General features: G+C 49.6%; 1 protein-coding gene and 1 long non-coding RNA gene across 2 annotated transcripts in view; one reads left to right on the top strand and one right to left on the bottom strand.

Annotated features, from left to right (window-relative positions):
- Positions 1 to 13,008, bottom strand: part of SYNE2 (spectrin repeat containing nuclear envelope protein 2) — a 203,313-nt gene extending 190,305 nt beyond the window's left edge. Inside the window, exon 1 of the mRNA XM_075753365.1 lies at positions 11,487 to 13,008. The gene's annotated coding sequence lies outside the window, so the exon portion shown is untranslated. The remainder of the gene's footprint in view (positions 1 to 11,486) is intronic.
- LOC142601977 (uncharacterized) lies at positions 7,837 to 11,487 on the top strand. The gene is made up of 3 exons (XR_012835541.1): positions 7,837 to 7,972; positions 9,528 to 9,680; positions 10,461 to 11,487. It is a non-coding gene; the product is annotated as an uncharacterized LOC142601977 (long non-coding RNA).
- Positions 13,009 to 19,553: the final 6,545 nt, after the last annotated feature.

Below are 19,553 nucleotides of genomic sequence, written 5' to 3'. Positions count from 1 at the left end.
AAAACTTTTTGTGTGCAGTGAAAACCAGGCCAAATGCTGTTATTTTTACCAGTATTGTTCCAGAGAGGACCAAACAGCCAAACTGCACATAGACAACCCAGGAGAAAGAACTTGGTGCTACGCAGTAACCTGCTACAATAAATTGTTCTCACTAAATAAAATAATTTAAAAAAAAAAAGTAGTTGCAATTGCAAAGCCAAGGAATCCAAACTAGAAACAGCCCAGACTAAAGGATTTCATGCATGTCCCTTCTGCGCATGCAGGATGACAGTCTCCTCATCAGTGTCTGAACCACAGAGCTGTCCAGGCTGCTTGCTTTGACGATCAGGATTTCCGACAATGGAGACAAAACAGGACGAACGCCCGTGAGCCCCGTGCATCTCCCTCGCTGAAAGGCAGCAATATTACTAACACAAAGTTACTTATAGACAAGTCCAGTCAAGCAACAGAAGCCGCCTGTTGTGCAAGCAGAGCTGCTGTACCGTTCTCTCCTGGGCCAGGCAGATGCGGCAAGGCCGCGGCCAAGCAGGTGAGGTAAGTCACGAGCCACGTCTGGCCACCCCAGCCACCTCCAGCGCATCAAGGCATGTTTCTGTATGGTTTGCAGAGATGGAGTCACCTTCCAGGGCGAAACTCCGGCAAGGAGCCGGCATGTGACCGCCAAGGCAAGTCCTTGGAACAGGATATGCTTCAATTTCCTCACAATCCACACACTGGCTTTCGGTACAGTAAACTCCTGGACTGGCTTTTTGGAATATCTTTGCAAGAAGAAACACGTTCAGAGTCACCTCCAAGCTTTTCAAAGGCGAAGCTTTCACTCACAAATGTTATCTGTAAAACTACTCCAAGTCTACCTACAGATCTGGTAAGGCACAACTGCTCCACAGGAACAGTGCTTGCTCACGCTTACATTGCACAAGTATCTGCTTCCTCCCCTTTAGGAATGGCTGAGGCGCCCTGGGCACATAACTGGGCAGAAAATTCAGATTTTTCACTCCCCCAAAACAAAGCCAGCTCTGCTGCTGTTACTTCCCTCTTACAATAACAAGCTCTGCTTTCTCCATCCCAGGGGTATTTCGTCACCAACATCCCACCCAGTTCTGCGTAAGAAACAACACTGCGAACAATCTATCAGACACTTTTTTTTTCTTTAAAAAAAAACCAAACAACCCTAAACCTGTCAGTATGCTAACTGTGAAACTGCTCGTTACAGTCCAAGTGGTTGATGAAGCAGGATGACAATACCAGGAAATACCTGGAATTAATCTCCAATGTTTATTTTTGGAGACTGGCTTTTCTCCCAGCTCCAATTTAATAGTTTGCTCTTTCCCTCCTCTCCCCTGTTGCTCTCTCTGGGAATAAACTGCAATTTGTCTCACCTCTAGGAGTTCACCCACAGACCCGCTAAGCAGAAGTTCAGGAATCAAATCCTGGCTCAGAAAGCACGTTCTTTCTATTTCACTGCTACCATATTCTTCCTCTTGTATCAAAAAAAGAGAGGAGAATGCTCTGGTATTTGTCTGAAATGAGAAGTGCACAGGATCTAACACTCGGTACTTGCCTGTGCTTCGCATCTCTGCTATACAAGCAAATGCCTTCAACAAATTCTCCCTCGAGATGCTCAGCTCATTTAGCAAAGGAAGTCTTTCTGCTGTAAACTAGTTGTCCACACAGAAGAAATTGCATCCCTGTCGTACCTGGTTTACCTGTGCAGATAAGTTAGGCTTTTTTCCAGAAGAGGTAGTGATTTTTTTTTTCCATGCCACTAAATAACATAGCGGTGGCAGCAACACTTCAGGGTAGACCGGGTCACAGCTCCTTGTGCAGCTCCAAAGCTCCCTGAGCTGTGCATTTAGATATGCATTGCAGGTTTTAGATATGTTAGTTTACAGTGTTTCTGCACATCATCTGAACATCACTGAATAATCACACGTGCTGTCTTACCCACCAGTCCAGTGCATACACAATAATTCAACTACGTGCCTGAACTATAGATTTTTGGAAGAGAAAGGACAGGGAAAAGAGGATATATAATTTTGCAAAAAGTTTTCACAAAAAGGAAATGAGTACCTACCGGGTGCCGTCCACCACCAAGCGCCAGGCAGCCGGTCTCGCCCCCGGGGGAGCAGCAGATTGCAAGGCAGCTGCGAGGAGCAGGGGCCGGGGAAGGTACACACCTCTGGGAGCCTGCAGTCGTCCTCATTGCATCCACCTCTGCCACTAACCTGATGTGCAACCTTGAACAAGCCACTCTGCAAATCCCCTCCGGCCTCCTATTTATAGCAGAAGATTGCCTGGTGCTGTGGGTCCAGCCCGAAGCTCTTCTGAATCCAATGATCGACCAGGGGAGGAGGAAGGCTCTGAACTGGGCATTGCTGTCTGCTCTCTGGTCTCAGGTAAAGCCCTCCAGGCACACCACCTTACGCTGTGAACCAACGCGGACGCCAAGTCTGGTAGAAATGAGGACAGCTAGGAGCCCTCCTAGAATCTCTGCTGGGATATGAGACACTTTGGCCGAGATTCAGGTCTCCTGACACTAAACAGCTACAAGAGAGATGCCTCCATGCGCGTTCATTGTTTAAACACGGCAGAAACAAGGGGGAGAAACAGGCACTTTTAGGGCCGTTCATCCAATGTATTTTTAGACATCAAATGCAGTGTGGATGAATCATGGCCCGAAAGCATTTGCTCCTCTCTAGTGACTATGAAAGGAGTCTGGAGAACTGTCTCTCATGCAGATAGTTCTGCTGTAGTTTGGCAAGATGGATCTCACCCTTTTAAGCTGGGGGAAAGGAAGCGAGCAAAGCAGCAGCCCCCTCAGTTTACACTTGAGGAAGAGTGTCTCCACCAGAGACACATGGTACAAGCGCTCGGTGCTTCCCTCCCTCATAAACATCTTGCAATTACACAATACGCAACCACCTTCACGGAGAGGGCTTGGCTTTGCTACAAGGGCTTCTTTAGTCATTGAACTTGAAGCTTGCATCAAATACTCCTACAACCAAAGCTCCATGTTGCTCACTAAACAAGAGCCTCCAAGAAGCAGGACATGCTGCTTGCAGGGCAGCTTTCATTTCTCTCCCAGTATCATTTAGGTGGTTATTAACAAAAAAAAAAAAAAAATCCAACACGAAGCAGAGGTCTCACTACTGCAAAGTGAGCTGAACCCATTTCTGAAGCATCTTTACAACTGCAGCATGGCCAGTTGTAAAGACCAGTTGTTGGTCTGCGGGCCGTTTGCCGCAGACCAAGGCACGTTAAGCAGCATGTTCATTCCCCTCTCTGCCTCGCCCTTTCACTCCATCATTCACCAACTTCTTGTCCTTCTCCTCCTCCCTCAACCAACAGGCCAAAAGATTCAGAAAGCAAAACCTTTTCCTGTAAAACCCACAGTTCTCCCTCCTCCCTAAACTTCTACAAAAGTAATTACAAGTGCTTTGTTTTCCATCTTAATTGTCATTTCCTTTGATAGAACTTGCAGCCTGAGTCTTAAAGCTCAAATAACCAATACCATTCTTTTCTCTTCTGCCCCATCCCTGGCCACAAACAGCATTGCTTGTATCAGCGTCAGCAATTCCTTAAAAACTTCTCGAGCCAATCCGCACGGCTGCATTGTGTTGGGAGTTATCAGCAGGCTGCAAGAAGGTTAGAAAGCAAACATGCCTCCCTACGAGAGTCCAGAGACCGAAGTTAAGCCCAGAGTCAAAGCTCTGCCCCATTTCCCCTCGCGTGAGGAGGTAACAGCCTGTTCCACACCAGCCCTGTTCCCCAGCACAGCTTTCTGCTCCCTTCCCGTGTGTGCAGCTGAGCTAAGCAGAAGTTTTCTCCCCACTCCTCTCCTGTCTCTGTCCTGGCCCTTTCACATCTCCACAGAAGCAGCTTGCTTCCTCTCCTGCTGTGAACACTGTGATTGAGGTGATCTATAGAGGCCATCTTCTTCATATCCTCACTAACGCTGGACTTGTGTGCAAACCATGAAGGTCGCAGGAAGCTGGCCAGTATTCAGAGACACTGTTTAGCCTTCCCAGCTCCACTCTGCAATCCCTTTGCAGACAAAATGCTCCAGACACTGGGGGTCTTTCCCCTCTCGACATTATCCCAAGCCAAAATACGTTCATCCTTCACAGTCACTACTTGCTGCTGACACCCTTCATGCTACACAGGACGCAAGTCAGTCCAGGGAGGGTAGGTAGTCAAATCCATGTCCTACGGGGTAACATACGCTGCATTTTTTGGATTCATAGTCATAGACTCATAGAATGGTTTGGGTTGGGAGGGACCTCAAAGCCCATCTAGTTCCAACTCCCCTGCCATGGGCAGGGACACCCTCCACTAGACCAGGTTGCCCAAAGCCCCATCCAACCTGGCCTTGAACACTTCCAGGGATGGGGCATCCACAACCTCTCTGAAGTCCTGTAGGTATAATCTCCCGCTCCTCCTGGGGAAGCTGCACGTCTGCACAGGAGAGAGTGGGGTGAACACAGCCTGTCCCTTAGATGGGCAGAGTACCATGTGTACTCCCAGACATGTATTTATGCTCCAAACCAATTCAGCCACATCAGCTGAAGTAAAAAAACTCTCCCAGACCCAAGCCGGGTCTTGATCCCCTCCACAGAGCACAGCCGGCAAAAATCAGATCAACTTGATCTCCCTGCAGCTACGTGGCCACCTCTGTCTCAGCTACAGGAGTCTTCCACCCACACCAGCCAGGGACGAAATTCAGGCAAAGGAAGATTAGGTGAGAGATGTATGAAATGTCACCTTCTCGTTAATCGCAGCTTACGGATCCAGCCCCGAAGCGTTACTCATACAGAGCTCCACACGTATAATCCCACCACCTAATCTGACTACTTGTTCAAACAGGCACGTTGCTAGGAGTGGGTCCTTCCCATTACATTTCCAGTGTTCCTCTGAGACAATGTCCCCTCCTCCAACTGAAAGTCCCGTAACAGTTCAAAATAAACCACGGGAAAGCTAGAGCAAGCGTGGTGGCACCCACGGCTCATTCCTTCAACACGAGAAAGGACACAGCCCATCGCAATCTGATAGGCGTTCTCCCACGCTGCCAGATCACGTTGGGGAAACACTTCAGTTGCGGTAAGCACCAGATAAGCACCTCTCTGCACATACACAGAACAAGCATCTCAGCTGGCAGAGTTTTAAACCCAGTATTCATTGTGCCCCAGGGAAGAAAAGAAATTGGGTAAAGCAGCTGAAAGGCGCAGCTTTGCTAGGAAGAGTTTGGATCGTCTCTTCACATCTCTCCATACAAACCCGGCCATTGAAAGTCCAGATCTAAAACAGAGCCGCAGTTGCTAAGAAAACAGCGCTGCAAACAGATGTCAGGAGATGATTCACGGAGTAAGGGCATATCCCTGTACTACAGATAAACCAAAATGAATGAGGCTCTTTATACCTGATCTTCCAAGCTGTGCTTCTTCATGCCCCCTTTGGGATTTTTTCTTTAATTCATTTCTATATTCAGACAGCGAGGAAACCAAGCGGAGCTAAATTCACTGTTTATGGAATTAATTACTGGTAAAGGGGTTTTACAACACTTACAATGAACTCAGTAAAAGGGCTAAACTGTGGCCCATTTTCCCCCCGAAACAAAGCATTTTTATCCTGAAACAAGAAGCAACTTTGCCCTTAAAAACCTATCAGAAGAAATAACATAAACCCCACAGTTAAAAACTGAAAAGGAACGAATAGTAATTTTTTCTTTTGTTACTTTCCCTTATACCATAAAACTTAAAATTAATGGCTAGGGAGATAAAGCATATTCGACCTATTAGATCATTAGCCAGCAATGCATGCTGCTTCTTGAATTACTTCACTGTGTCTATGCTTAAAATCTTTGCCTGACAAATAAATAAAAAATAGCTAGCACACTATGGGACTGGCTGAGTGCTACGAACACCAACAAAGTTCTCATCTGTTTTGATGAACTTTTGATTGCATTTTATTGGAGAAAAAAAAAAAGTTCCTTTGCCCCTCTGAAACCATCATGCTCAATTCTTAATAAGGCATACTAATGGCACTTAAAATACAGTTTCCTGAGGTTATTTGTAAAAAAATATTTAAATAAAGGAACTTTGATATATGTTTTTATAGCTAACTAGAATAAAAAGGCAATTATCACTCATTACCCTTCATTGCGAAGAAGGGAAGCACAAACATCATTTATAAACTTCTGAATATGTGTTTGTATAGCATCTCGTGCAGGGGGGCCCAAACACTGCCACGGTACACATCCGTACGGTTACTGCGGTCACCGCCGGTTTTTCATCACCCCTCCGAACTCCCGTGTGTCACTGCCCATCCCTCTCAGCTTCAGCTCATCCCCACCGCCCTCGCTGGCAGGTGCCAGGGCTTCCTTCCGCTCCCCTGCCACCGCACGCTCACTCCACACCACCCCTTCCCTTCCCGCTACGACGTGCCTTCTTCTGCCTCGGAAATCAATTATTTAGGCTGCCCTGATTTCAACACGAGGTGGCTGTGCGTGTGCCTGTGGGGTGGCGGATACTGTTATTGTGGGCAGCGTTAACGGCTGCCGCCACGCTCCTTCTCGGAGCTACAAAACCACCCAGAAGTGGCCGAAGCCCGTGACTCAGCTAACCAGGCGCCAGCGGCCACGTGCGTCCCTTCTGCAGGTATTGCATTTCGAGAGGTATAAAGCAGACGTGCCCGCCAAGCTACGGTTTTGTTAGCTTGGCCAACAGTTGCAATAACTAGCCAAGATCCTACACGCGCCACTTACGTCTTTGTCCGTCTGTCCTGTGACGGGAGATCACCCTGAAAGCTGAGAGGGAGGAAAAAGAGGGAATGATGGAAAGAGGAGGAGGGGATGGATGGGACACATGGCACTCCGAAAGACGGAAGCAGAGATGTGAGGCACACGTAGTCACTGCCCTGACAAAGGTTGTGAGAAACCCTCAAATAAACTTGCTCAAAGTTTTTTTCTCCATACATTCTGAATAACCCGAGGTGTGTGCACCTGCTCTACCTCCCAATTTCTCCAGCTGCTCTCAGGCAAAAAGAGAAGAAAGAAAAATGACCCCATTTTCGGGGGACAGGGAGAGGACTGAGGTGAAAGGAGGACAGAGAGCTTTACCTTAAATCCACACACACACCTGACACAAAGTCAGCACCAAGTTACAGCCGCACCACATGCTGCATCCCATGGGCCCCAGTAACACAGATCTGTAATAACTGCTCCGAGAGGAAACAGGAGGCTCCCAGGAGTCCTTGAAAGATGGGAGGGAAAGAGGGAAGGCGGGAGGGAGGATGGAACGCAAGGGGGAAAGAGAAAGGAGCCCATGTGCAGCGGGAAGAAGAGAAAGCGGGAGCCCTCAGCAGGCAACGTTTTATCCAGGGCAGCAGCGACCCGGCACCGGTAATACAGCGACTGAAGAAATGCCCGTACCTGCTCTGGCAGGAAAGTAGTTACTCCTTTTCCCTCTGGTGACAACTTTGTCCGAATAAGTATCGACCATCGGTTTCCAAATCCGCAACCCGAGAGATAACGACTTTCTAAGCGATAACGGAGTTGCAGGGAAGGGCCGCGTACCTGCACGCACCCCGCTGAGCGCTCCCTCTCCCTGGGCTCCCTCCTCACCGCCTCCAAACAAGCCGACTCCGGCTTCCAGCCGGGGAAACAGCCGGCAGAGCAGCCGGACGGACACCGCTGCGGGGAGGACAGGGCCCGGCCGAGGCGGGAGTTCACACAAAACCCGGCTTACGCCGTGCCCCGCCGCGCTCCCCCCGCTCCGCCCAGCGAACTCCCGCCGCTGCCCCGCGGTTGTGTTTTCCCCGGCAAAAGGGCAGGGAGAGGGGGGGAAACCCGCTCCGGGAGCGGGGTCTCTGCGCGCCCCCCGTGTAGCGGCGTCCCGCGGGGGACGCGGGCGGTGCTGAAGGTGAAGCCGGCACCGAGGGAACAAAGGCGGCGGCGGCGGGGAACAAAGAGCGGCAGGTACCGCCGCGGCGGAGCAGCGGAGGGGAGCGGGGCCGGGCGGGGCGGCGGCGGCACCGGGGGACGGCGGGGCCGGGGCCGGGCGGGGCAGAGCCGCCGCTCCCCGCACAAAGGCGCGGCCGGGCCGCGCCGCAACTTCCCGCGGGCGGCTCCCGGCGGGGCAGACTCACCGCGGGCGCAGTCCCGGCATCGGCGGCGGTGGGCGCGGGTGGCGGCGGCGAGGGCGGGCGGGAGGGAGGAGGAGGAGGAGGAGGGACCGGCCGCTCCCCGCCCTGGCCGCTGCCAGCGAGCCAGCGCGCTCCCTGCCCGGGGCGGGAAGGCGGCGCGGCCCCCGCAGCCCGGCCCGGCCGGCGCTCCACCTCCCCCCGCCGCGGCGGGAGGGCCCGGCGTGTCGGGGGTGCGGGGGCCTCTCCGGGGCGGCCTCCGTCCCCGGCGGCCGGGTCTGCCCAGGCGTGTGGTGTGTGCCCGGGGCAGGCAGCTGCCCTGCACCCTCCCACCCAGGGACGGCAGTTCCCTGCCGCAACACCCCAGGCTCTCCCCGGCTGTGCGTGTGTCACGGCGTGCCCCAGCGAGAGCAAGGGGACGGTCCCCCGCTCCACACCCACTCCTGTCCTCACCAGGCTTCGGTTTTGTGCTCGGGGTTTCCCGGTGTTTTCCCTCCCAGCGCTGACCGGGACGGTGCTGCTCATCCCACCCCTGGGAGGCAGCCGGGCAAGGCCACAGCGCGGTGTGTCCCTGCGCTTCGGGTAAAGGGTTGTGCTGCAAGAAGGAAGAAAACCCGCGTATTGCTGAGAGCCGTTTTCTGGTCTGGGAAGATTTGAGGTCACAGGTGATATAAAGAAATAAAATATTGTGTTGTCACAAATCTGCAGCACCCCCCAAATCAAATTTAGAAGATCAGGAATATAAGCGGGCAAAAACTGGAGACCTCTCCGGTTCCTACACAGCCTCCATAGCCCTCCCCAAGCTCAGGTCCCTTGGCCCCTCACACAGATCCCAGGCACCAGCTGCCTTCCCCTCCCTTTCAGATCCAGGCTCTTTCCTCAGCTCCAGGGACAGCAGCACCTGGCCCTCCTGGCCAGATCTCTGAAAGGGTAAATGGGGGCCAGTTATGGGAATGTGGAGGAAAACAGGGGGTTTTTTAGAGCTTCAGAGGAGAGTTTTTGGATGGGGAAAGAGGAAGGAATTCCTTAGACTTATTCTATTTGATACTGGATAGCTTTTGGCTGTAGACTTCACAGAGTGAGAGAATATAAATACTGAGATTGAGATTTGTTTTACACACCCAGAGGTCAGCCGGCTATCCAAAGATAAATGGAGCTTTCCAAAAGCCACTTCCTGCCAGTGCCGATACATCGGGTTTCTCCTCAATCTGTGCTGATAAAACATCAACCAACTTAAAAAAGTAGAAGCAAGCGAGGTCCTGTATTTGAAGGCCGCAAAGCCAAATGTACCCACTTAACTCAAGCTTCTCTTTACACCCAACAGATGCATCAAAAGAAGTTCTGCCAGATTTGGAGCCTTGATTTTCTGCAAGGATTTTTTTCTTTTCCAGGCAAAAGTGAGCCCTGCACCTTTTTGAGCGCTATTTCAGCTGGGGCCCGAAACCACGATGACTTGCAGAAGCATCAAAGCTGGTTGCAACTTGACTGCCCTTCCTTGGCACATGCCTGCTCCAATTCACACTGTCCTTGCAACAAATCAACCCGTGAGTTGTGTACTGTTTTACTTGTTTTATTAAGGATTAATTAGTGTTTGTATAGGGACACAGTTGTCTTTGATACTCCAGGACATAGCTGAAGGCAAAGGGCTGCATTCAGGCTGTGCTGTAGTTTCCTAACTTCTGTCTGATGGCTACCGTAATGCATATCCTCAAAGGGAAACGCAATTTCTGACTGACTGCTTTTGACTGTCAGATTTCAGTCTTGTGTTTAAGGAGAGAAGAAGCAGCAATATCCAAGCCAAGCTCTATTACTTGAAGAATTATTTCAAAACCCCTCCTCGGTCACTTTGAGGCTTCTCTACATGCCATCAAATTAATCAGAAAAAGTCTCATGGAGTCTTGACCTTTTGAGCCTTGGAGAACACCACCTTGCATTATTGCTCCGTGCTCTTCTCGCTGGCTTAACCCTGCCGTGAGCTCATTCCTCATTCCAGCAAACGCAGCACTGCAGGCACCTGCCAGGCTTTGTCAAACACAAGCACAGGTCCCAGCCCAAGGTGCTTGTTTTCACTTAAATTATGCATTTCATAACTAGCTTGTAAAGCACTTTGAAGATATGACACTAAGTATTATTAACATTAAATGGAATTATTGGACAGGCATAATGCGAGCAATTAAGTAGTAATACCATTAAAAAAAGGTGCAGGACACAAAGGTAGAATTAAGTCATATATGCCTACTTTATATCCAAATCTTCCGGCTGTTGATTACTCAGTACAGCCTGATGCTCTGAAAATAAGCTGTCTTCTCTCTTTTTATACACAGTCTTCCAGCTAGGAGCTGCTAAAGCCCTGTGCTCAGACCGATGCTTTCACAGGGTGCTGCCAGCAAGGCTACCAAGTGACTGCTGTGGGCCAGCCTTTGTGGAAGGTGAACGGCTGGAAGCTGTGAGAGCAGGGCTCTCACCTCCTGCCCACGGGCACCCAAAATGAGCCACCCGGACGGAAGCACGGGGCACTGGGGAAAAGACCATCAGAACAGCACTGCAGGCTACAACCAGCAATGGTGAAGGTAACTGTGGTGGGGATCAGAAGCCCTTTCAAATCTCGTGTGCCTTCTGAACAAGTGTATGGTCAGTTCAGCAGTGTGTCTTGCCCCAGCCTTCCCACACCGCTCTGAATAGCAAACTCACGGAGCTGGATGCTGCAGGATGACTCTCATACAAGGCATCCAAGTATCTCACATTTGCAGGTCCCACGCGGGTGAATGGCATGAGCTTCATAGTAGGACATCCCTTCTATCATGCAGAATTTGCACAACAAGATTGCAGCACTGGAGGGAAACCAAATTCCCCAAGTCTGCCGGATAAAGTGTTAACTCTGAAGGAAGTGATGGCCATGTCAACTAAGTTTGGATACTCCAAGTCATGTTTGCTCTGTAGTCTGCCAGAATAAACCTTTGGCGTGGTGACCCTCCTCTTTCCCTGGTGTGCAACCCCCTGTGCCGCGCTGGCACGGTGCGTGCACTGGAGCGGGAGCTGGGAGCCAGATGAAAATCAGCCCACAAGAAGAATACTTTGTTTTCAGCTGGATTGCTCCCAGGATTTGATTGCGGTATGGACACACAAAGAGGTATGTTAGCACGACTGAGGGGGCAGCAGGATCCAGCAGAGCGACGGGAACGCACTGCACAAGCTGGAGCTGGGAACAGGGCGATACAGCAAGAGAACAAGGCACCAGCACCGTGCCAGAAACCTCAGCCTCCGTGCCCCGCTGCTCTCTGTTCACCCCATCCCTTGCAGGGGAGAGAAGGATTGGGAAAGGGGAAGGAGGAGTGAGAGTAGAAACTCACCTTTGGACTTTCCTACCTTCCACCCTGCTGGCACAGCAACGCCGAGGAAATAAGGCTGCGGTTTTGCAGACATTGTTTTTGGTGGCAGCGCTCTGATGGAGCGGTTGGGTTACACTCCCTCCGTTGTGCGGGTGCAGCTCTTTGTGTTGTGAAACAGACCAGGAGACTGCTTAAAAAAAAGCAGCATCCTCCCCACCTCAGTTATTTTTACCCTGGCTCAGTTCCCAGGCTCAATTCACCTTGTCTCCACCGGGGTACAACTGGAGGAAGAGCGTTGGACTGGGAAAGTGTAGTCAGAAGCAGGTGAACAGGGTTCTGCCTAAATCCACAGCGCCCCTCAAAAAATGCCCATGGCCCAGTGCCTCTGGGAGAGTTTCTCTTCAGCAATTACGGGCAACTTGTTTGTCAGAATTAGAGAGATCAAAAAAGAGGAAAGAAAGGTTGAATCTGTGTAGGCACGTGCAGCATTTGCATACTGTTTTCCTCTGCAAAACATAAAAGGAAGTCTGACTGTAATCATGTTAGAAATGCTCCCTTTTCCCCTCCCATTTAATCTAAACATTTATGTATGACACTGTCCCCAGCGTGTAAGACGGCAATCCAGCAGACCACTTAGGCATGGATGCTGCCTTCAACACCTGACTGTTCCTGCTGAAGTCAGTGGAAACACTTACATAGTTAAAGTTGCACATGCTTAAATGCTTTGTTAGGTCATGAGCTAATTTAAGGACAGAGAAGCACTGCTCCAAAAGAGAAAAATAGGTTAATAACACTGAAGTTGCAGCAAATCTGTAGGAAATCTCCTGGAATAGGTTCATAATTGGTACATCTACTCAAAGTAAATAGCCTCACCTTTTCTTTAGTTCCCTTTTTCCCCTGATTTTGCCTGTGGACTATGGTTCCTGGCTAAAGCCAGGACAAACTGAAGCCTTTTGCACTTAACAAATTAGTGCCTGAACCTTATAGCAGCATCCAGGAGCCTGCACTGTGCACCTATACTTCCTATACAGCATGGCGTGAGTGAGGTGTTTCAAGGGGGTAGCTGTCTTAAGGTAACCAATGCTGAACACACAGTTTGGTCTGAACTCCCAAATTTTTCAGAGCAGAGGCACCAGACTCTGCTCGTACAGAGGCACAGCCCTGGTTAATCTCCTGTAGACAGGCACCTGCGATCTGAACTGAGCAGGGCTCATTTTCCTCCACTTACAATGCAGGCACTGTGCATAAATAAAGGTTTCCAGTCTACGTTTTCCCACATGTGCCAGCTGCTTAGTTACAGGCGAGGTGGGTTTGTTACCCAAAGAGACGTAACTTCAGATTAGAAGTCAAAGCTGAGTACCCCCAGCCCTCAATGCCAGCTGAGCGGAGTCTCTGGGATCACAGGTTTTTATTGAGGTACCTCTGACCTGTTCAAGTCTTGCTTCAGGTACGCCTTCTTGGATCCCACCTGACGCCTTGCATTCCTGATGGGCTCAGTGGGCTTAACAGACTGGGGTTTAGGAATCTATTAGACTCCTGATAAGATTGGGTCAAGGTCTTACGGACCTTTAGGAGTAAGACTCCTAAAGGACTAGTACGACTCCTTACAGACTCCTAAAGGAGTCCGTAAGACCTTGACCCGATCTTATCAGTAATCACAGACAAGGTTTTGGGCTCAGAATCCCCTTATCTTAAAGCCAAAAGTTTATCCACTTTTTTCACTTACATTAGTCAATCTAATAAATATATTATCTCTTCTATCCTTAGACCGTCGCTGCTGCAGCACTCACACTGCAGTGTATTTGCAAGAGCACTAACGAGCCTGCAATCAAGACCACGTCACTCCTATCAGCTTTACCCTCATGCTCCAAGGCTGGCTGGTGCCTCCCAAGCATACTGTGTCCCACCAGCAGTTTGGCACCTCAGTTTTGGCTCTATTTTTGAGAAGTTGGGTGAGAGAAACCTGCCAAGGAACACTGTAGTCAGCTGACCGCAGCAGAAGCTGGGGAAACGCAGCGTAGTGGTCAAACACCAGGTCTGGATTCAGAAACCTGCAGGACATAGGAGAAAAGAACAGCGGCTGGGCAAGCAGCTTCTTTGCAAAATAGCTCCAACAGCCTATCTGCAAGCTCCAGGTGCTTGTAAAGAAAAACTGGGCAGCAGAAGGCACCCAAGGGCTCACGCGTTTTTTGTTCGATGGCTTCCTCTCACCTCTGCGGCCCTTTCTGAGGCTCAGACAAGACCTGCAGTAGTTTCACTTTGAGCAGTGACTGGTTTCATCTCTTGACAGCCTTTCCCTTCCTTGCCATCTCCAGGAAAAGGCCCTTTCTCCGTAGCTGCAGGTCTTGATAGTTCTAGGACACACCTGTGCTGAGGACAGCAGAAACAACGTCAGCACTTGCCTCCCGCTCATACTATACTGGGCACCCTTCTCGCACCTCCGTTTTCGGGGAACGGCACCCTTGAGCAGCTCTCGGGCGGCAGCGGTTTGATTTCCCTCCGCTTCCCCTGCAATGCCTCCATGTCTTGGGTGGCTGCAGCCCATTTGCAACCATGATTCAATGGAGAACAAAAAAAAGCTCTCGAGAGCAGGAAGTGGGGCTAAGGCTTCTTTGGAAGCAGGATTTAGTAATCCCAGTCACCACCTTTAAAAATCAGTGCCCTTGGGCCCCAGCCAGCCCTCAGCTCTGTCAACATCTTTACTGCCAACTTTACTAACAGTCACACAAATGTAAATCTAGTGTGAGAAGAGGATTAAGCCCATTCTGGTTTTATGGCCTATGAAATGTCTGCTGCCCTGCTGCCACCGTGCGGTGATACATAGCACAGAAAAGGGAATTAAGGCTGCCATTGCATCTTCAAAATTTTAAAGAAAAAAAAGTAATTCCAGAAACTTTACCAGCCAGTGAAGTGTAGATGCATACAAGGTTTCTTCTAAGTCAGAAGCTAAAGGCTTGTACCTTGCCAGATGCTAGTTGAAGTACATTAATTTTTTTCCTGCAAAATAAGATTAGCAACAGCAATTTTCCATGCATTCAAGTTCAGGATTTTGTCTGCAAGGGGATTAAAGCTCAGGCAAACGTCAGCCTGCCTGGATACTGCCCTACTCCGTGTACTGCTCTCACTTGGGATAAGACCTGTGCAAGGGGCTATTTAGGAATCCCACTACAATGATTATTTCTTCACTGATGGCTCGGTTGGCTGGGATTTGCAAGAAAGACCGAGGGAATTAGATTTATGGTTTCTAAAATATTTCAGTCAGGTGTGAGTTCCTGACTCCCTTAGACTGGTATTTTCATACAAAAGGCTAGAAAGGAGTTTTTGCTATAAAATTTATGATTGTATTTCAGCTCGTGGGCTGGGAATACAGTTTGGTTCCAGGTTTCTATAATCTTAGAGCATGGCTCAGATCTCTTAGCAGGATTGCAATGTAAATACCACTAAATAATTGTTATGACTATTAACAGTGTAACTCCACTGAGCTGTCAGCAGAAAAACAGCCAAGATGAATACATATTTCAATTAAAGATGCAGAATTATCCATATTTACGCACAGGCCTGAAAAGCAGACAATATTTAAAATATACTTTGGGGCCAGAGATACAATTAACTTTCTCATTACCTTTATTATTTTCCAATTTATCCTGGTCTCTAGCTCGAAAGTCTCATTCAGTCCTTACCTGTGTCAAGTTGTCGTCATCTTTAGTGTACGATTTTCTGTGCAACTGGGACTTTTTTTCGTCACAGGGGACAGGTCGAGACTGTAATGAGATATTGCACTGACCCTCGAAGGCACGACTGATAGCATTTGCCAAACTGGAACTCCATCTCCCCGGCAGACGCTCGCATAGTCTGCCTCTCTGCTTCATCTTTCAGTCCTCCCGGTGAAAATCTCTTGCCGATCAGAAAGAAAAGTGGCGCATGGAAGACAGACTGCAGTGACCTCTTGTTTTGGGATTTAGTGCTGTTTGGTTTTGGCATTGCGGATATATTTAGTAAACTGTCATCCGTTATTATTTGTGTGGGGACAGCTCCCATGTTTTGAGAAACGTTTGCCGTCCTGCATCGCCCGGAGTCCTTAAATTGCTCTTTCATTTACACACTGCTCTATTTTAAAAGCAGCGTTAGCGGCCACGTCTTCTCCCTTAAACCCACCGTAAGGATGCCGAGCTGCCAAACACTTGTGCAGCAGCACGGCAGGTTTTTTAGCCAAGTCCTCTTCTCCTGAGCAAACGATTTGGTATTTATTTGCAAATAGTTTTCCTGAAACCAAGGGAAATGCATGCTAAATAAGACTCTTTTGTGTTTTCTGATGGTGTGACAGACTGTCCCTTGAAGCCTGGCACCAGCCCCCACCCCCCCGGCAGTATCACCCTCCTGCGACAGCCATGATGGCTATTTTTGGCCGTGGAGGCCCCAGTGCCTTCTGCTCCACAGGAGCATGTGTACCACCATCCCGTTGTGTACGGGCAGCCACCAGCCACGTGTTAGTACCGGTCACGGGTTTGCTCGCTCATCCGCTGCCTGGGGATGACCACAGAGCAACACCTTGCTTGCAGTTTACAGAGGGGAAAAAACCAAACGTTATTTTGTGTTTAGCCCAAACATCAAGCTGTCAGCAATCAGCAGTCACCCTCACGTCTCAAAGGGACGGAAAACAACAAAAAGAGCCCGTACTGGCACACAGCTGGGGTTAAATCAGTGGGGTCGGTGCGGTGCTGCTGCCATCCCGCCCCAGCCCCTGCAGAGCCCCCCAGGCAGGACCCACGACCCCCGTTCTCCCCACACCTCTCCACGGCCTTGCAACCTGCCGTCCCACCCAGGGGATGCTGCACCCCACGGCTGACCCGTCAGGGTGAGCTCACCCACCGCGCTGGCTGCCAGCCCCGGAGAGAAGCCTGGCTGGGAGGCAGCCGGTCACACCTCCTACAGCCAGCTTTGGGCTTCCTCAGCCTCGGAGGGCAGCGGTAACCCCTTGTCCCCTCTGCCGATCAGGGTTACTCCTCTCATGATCACTCGGGGTTACTCCTCTCATGCTCCCGACATGGGCTTGTCTTGCATAAATCCCAGATCTCTTACTCAGACACAGACTACCAAGACCAAGGGTCCTGGCGCGCAGCGGGGATCCGAGCTGCGCCCTCCAGCTTTGGGCACCAGAGGAAGCTGCTGGACATCTCCCAGCTGCCACACAGTGAATCCCTGGCCCTTATTCTGTAGAAACAAAGTAAATGCTTTCTCCAAATTTCAATTTCTGGAGAATATCTACTGATATGTAGGCCAGTGCAATACATTATCATGTATCATATACTGCTTGCCTTGGAAAAAGCAAGGTCAAGGAAGTACACCTTGCAGGCACGGCAGAAATTTTGGAATGATTGCAGTTCTTCCAGGAGTTATTAGGGTTTGTAGCGTGTAAAATCCAGGACTCTCCTGTGGCAAAGGGGCGTATCACTGCCACCGGCAGAAAAAGGACACAAGGAGCTGTGGAAGTGTCAGCCGTAATGGAGTCGTTATGGGTCCCCATGCAGGAGCTCGTTCCTGCTGGACCAGTTCAAGCCTGAGCGGGTCAAACTGATGCCTGACCTCCTCAGGGTTTGGTGGGCAGGGAGCAGGATGGCCCCAGTGAGTGACTGGAGGAAGATGGGAGCAGAGGAGAAGTCCCCAGCAGAGCAGAAGGTCACGCAGATAAGAAGGAGCAGGCCAAAGACAGGGGAAACGTGGGTACGAAGAGCGATGGCAGTCCTCGCAGAGCCAGGGCTTGGGTGGAGGGTGGCTGACGCAAGACCTTGCCGCTGCTCCAAGTGGCATTTCAGTCCTTCCCCACCACCTCCAGCCGGATGGGATGGTCTTCACATCTCCTCCGCATTGGGACTGGCCCTTGTGGGAGCCATAAATCCCAGCTGAAATGAGCCGATGCAGCTGCCAAACGGTCCGGAAAAAGGCATGTAGTTGCTTTTTAGTAGTTGCTTTTTAGTTGGCTTGTTGGGGCCAGGGCAGGCGTCCATGGTTGACAGATTGGAGAAGGGGGGAGCAGGCAGGGTGCGGGCTGCACCTTCTGGCAGCTCTGCCCCATGGGTGCAGCATTTTGTTTAAGCTGATCTAAACAGGGTGGTCACAGTAGGGTGATCCCATCCCAAGCCGCCCCAGCTGTGCCCTCTCCTTCCATCCTACACCAGATTTAGTGACGAGAGGCTGCCAGGTTGCGTGAGGTCAACTAGCAGATCCAACTGAAAACTTCTAGGTACGTTCTGGGATGCTTCTGATCAATCTGATCAGCTTACTGAACACATCCATCCCACGGTCATGTCATCACTAGATGCAATGCAAAGGGAGTAATCTTAAGCGTGTGGTTTTGCGATGTGGCTGAGCTCAATTGCCTGCCACAGCACCCGAGGGGCACAGTCGGGTCCCCGTTCCCCTCCCCATCGCACTTGTGGCCGGGCAGGACTGCAGCGCTGGCGCTGGTACTCACTGACCACGCGGCGATATCGCCCTTCAGGGAGCCGAAGCAACCAACAGCTCATTGCAAAAAACAAAAATAGCTTCTGGCTGGGCTGGTTGGGCACCCTGACTCACCGTGCCAGCGAGCATCGAAGCGAGGGATGAGGGGAACTGGATTTGCCAGTGGTTTGATGAGCCGAGCCGTACCCTAAAGCCGCCCCTCCAGCATGACCTTGCAGCAGAGCTGGACCGTGGCGAGACCTGCGGTGCCAGCCAGCGGGCAGAAACTGGTGCTCACAAGCAGATGCACAGTCAACTGTCCTGCCGTGTGGCAGCTTACGCTTCTGTAGCAAGATGCAGCGCTGGGATCCAGATGTTTCACCGACCTGGAACAAAAAGCCAGGTCAAGGTCTCTCCAAGCAATACGAACCAAGCTGCAGGCAGACATGCATGAGCAGTCTGTATTTCTATAAAAGAACACATCTTTTAGGACAAAACTCATCTCTTGCTAGTGCAAGCGAAGGTAAGCTGGATGTGGGAGAGCATGTGCTTGTTGGAACGATGAAATGACTCATCTGCAAGTTCCAGATGGGCCCTTGAGAAAGCCTCGTGCAAGACACAGATGCTGTTATTCCACTGCCACCACGGACTAAACCAAAATGTAAATCTCTCTCAACTTCAAAGTATTACCCCGTGCTGTTTTAATAACAAAGTTTACTTTGTAATTTGGCTCCGTGCTCCTTATTCACTTCAGGCAAGTCCAAAAGTGAAATGGGAAGGGGTTAAGAGGCCAGACCTGAAATGCAAAGAGAAGTTTCTCGTTGCTGATGTTTAGTTCATGCCTTTAAACCTTCATTTTCAGTCCTACTAATCCTTCATTTTCATGACAACTTCGAAGATCCATTGTAATTTAATGAAAAAGCTGAATCCAGAGATGTAGCTGCAAAAGGGTAATTGCCTACTGTGCATTGTATTTAGAAGAGGCAATTAACTGTATATTCCAGGGATGGATTGAAAAGGTGAATTTTAACAATGACAGGGTTCAACAATCAAGAAATCGTAGTTTAAAAAAAAATATCTATCATCTGGTATTTTTATTTTCTTTTTACATTGGGTCTCCATAGTTATTTCCATTTTTAAAGAAAGATTGATTTCAGCGACTGCTAGAATTAATCAGATGTGACTAACCAGGAGGGTACCTGTAGCTTTTACTTATTCAAGTGAGTCTGTATCTTATATTCATTTATTCAGATTCCTAAGTATCTTTTACATAAAACTATTAGAAATGGTGAATTTTTGTAACAAGGCAATTTTTCACTCAGGTCAGACTCAATGGGGGTTGGGTTGCGATTAAAAATGAGTAAACACGTGCTTTAAAATTTATTTTTACTGTACAAAATATCTTAACTGTCCTGAATACACACAGAAAAAGACACAGACCTTACTTACACTTTAAAAAAAATTAAAACTAATTGATTTATTAAATAAAGGAGCATTTTCTGTAATTGGATTTGGACTTTTTTCTGGATTTCAAGATTTCAGAAATGCTAGCTCTCATCCTTAGGTAAGAGGAAGAAAACAAGTTTTCCTGCTATTTCAGTTGTCAATTAGTTTCTTGAGCTATCCTTAACCAGGTAACTGAATAAA

The sequence above is a fragment of the Balearica regulorum genome, chromosome 5 (genome assembly GCF_011004875.1).
Source record: "Balearica regulorum gibbericeps isolate bBalReg1 chromosome 5, bBalReg1.pri, whole genome shotgun sequence".
NCBI lineage: Eukaryota > Metazoa > Chordata > Aves > Gruiformes > Gruidae > Balearica > Balearica regulorum.
Note: the sequence above shows the minus strand (reverse complement) of the source record. Positions and strands in the feature narration are given on the sequence as shown.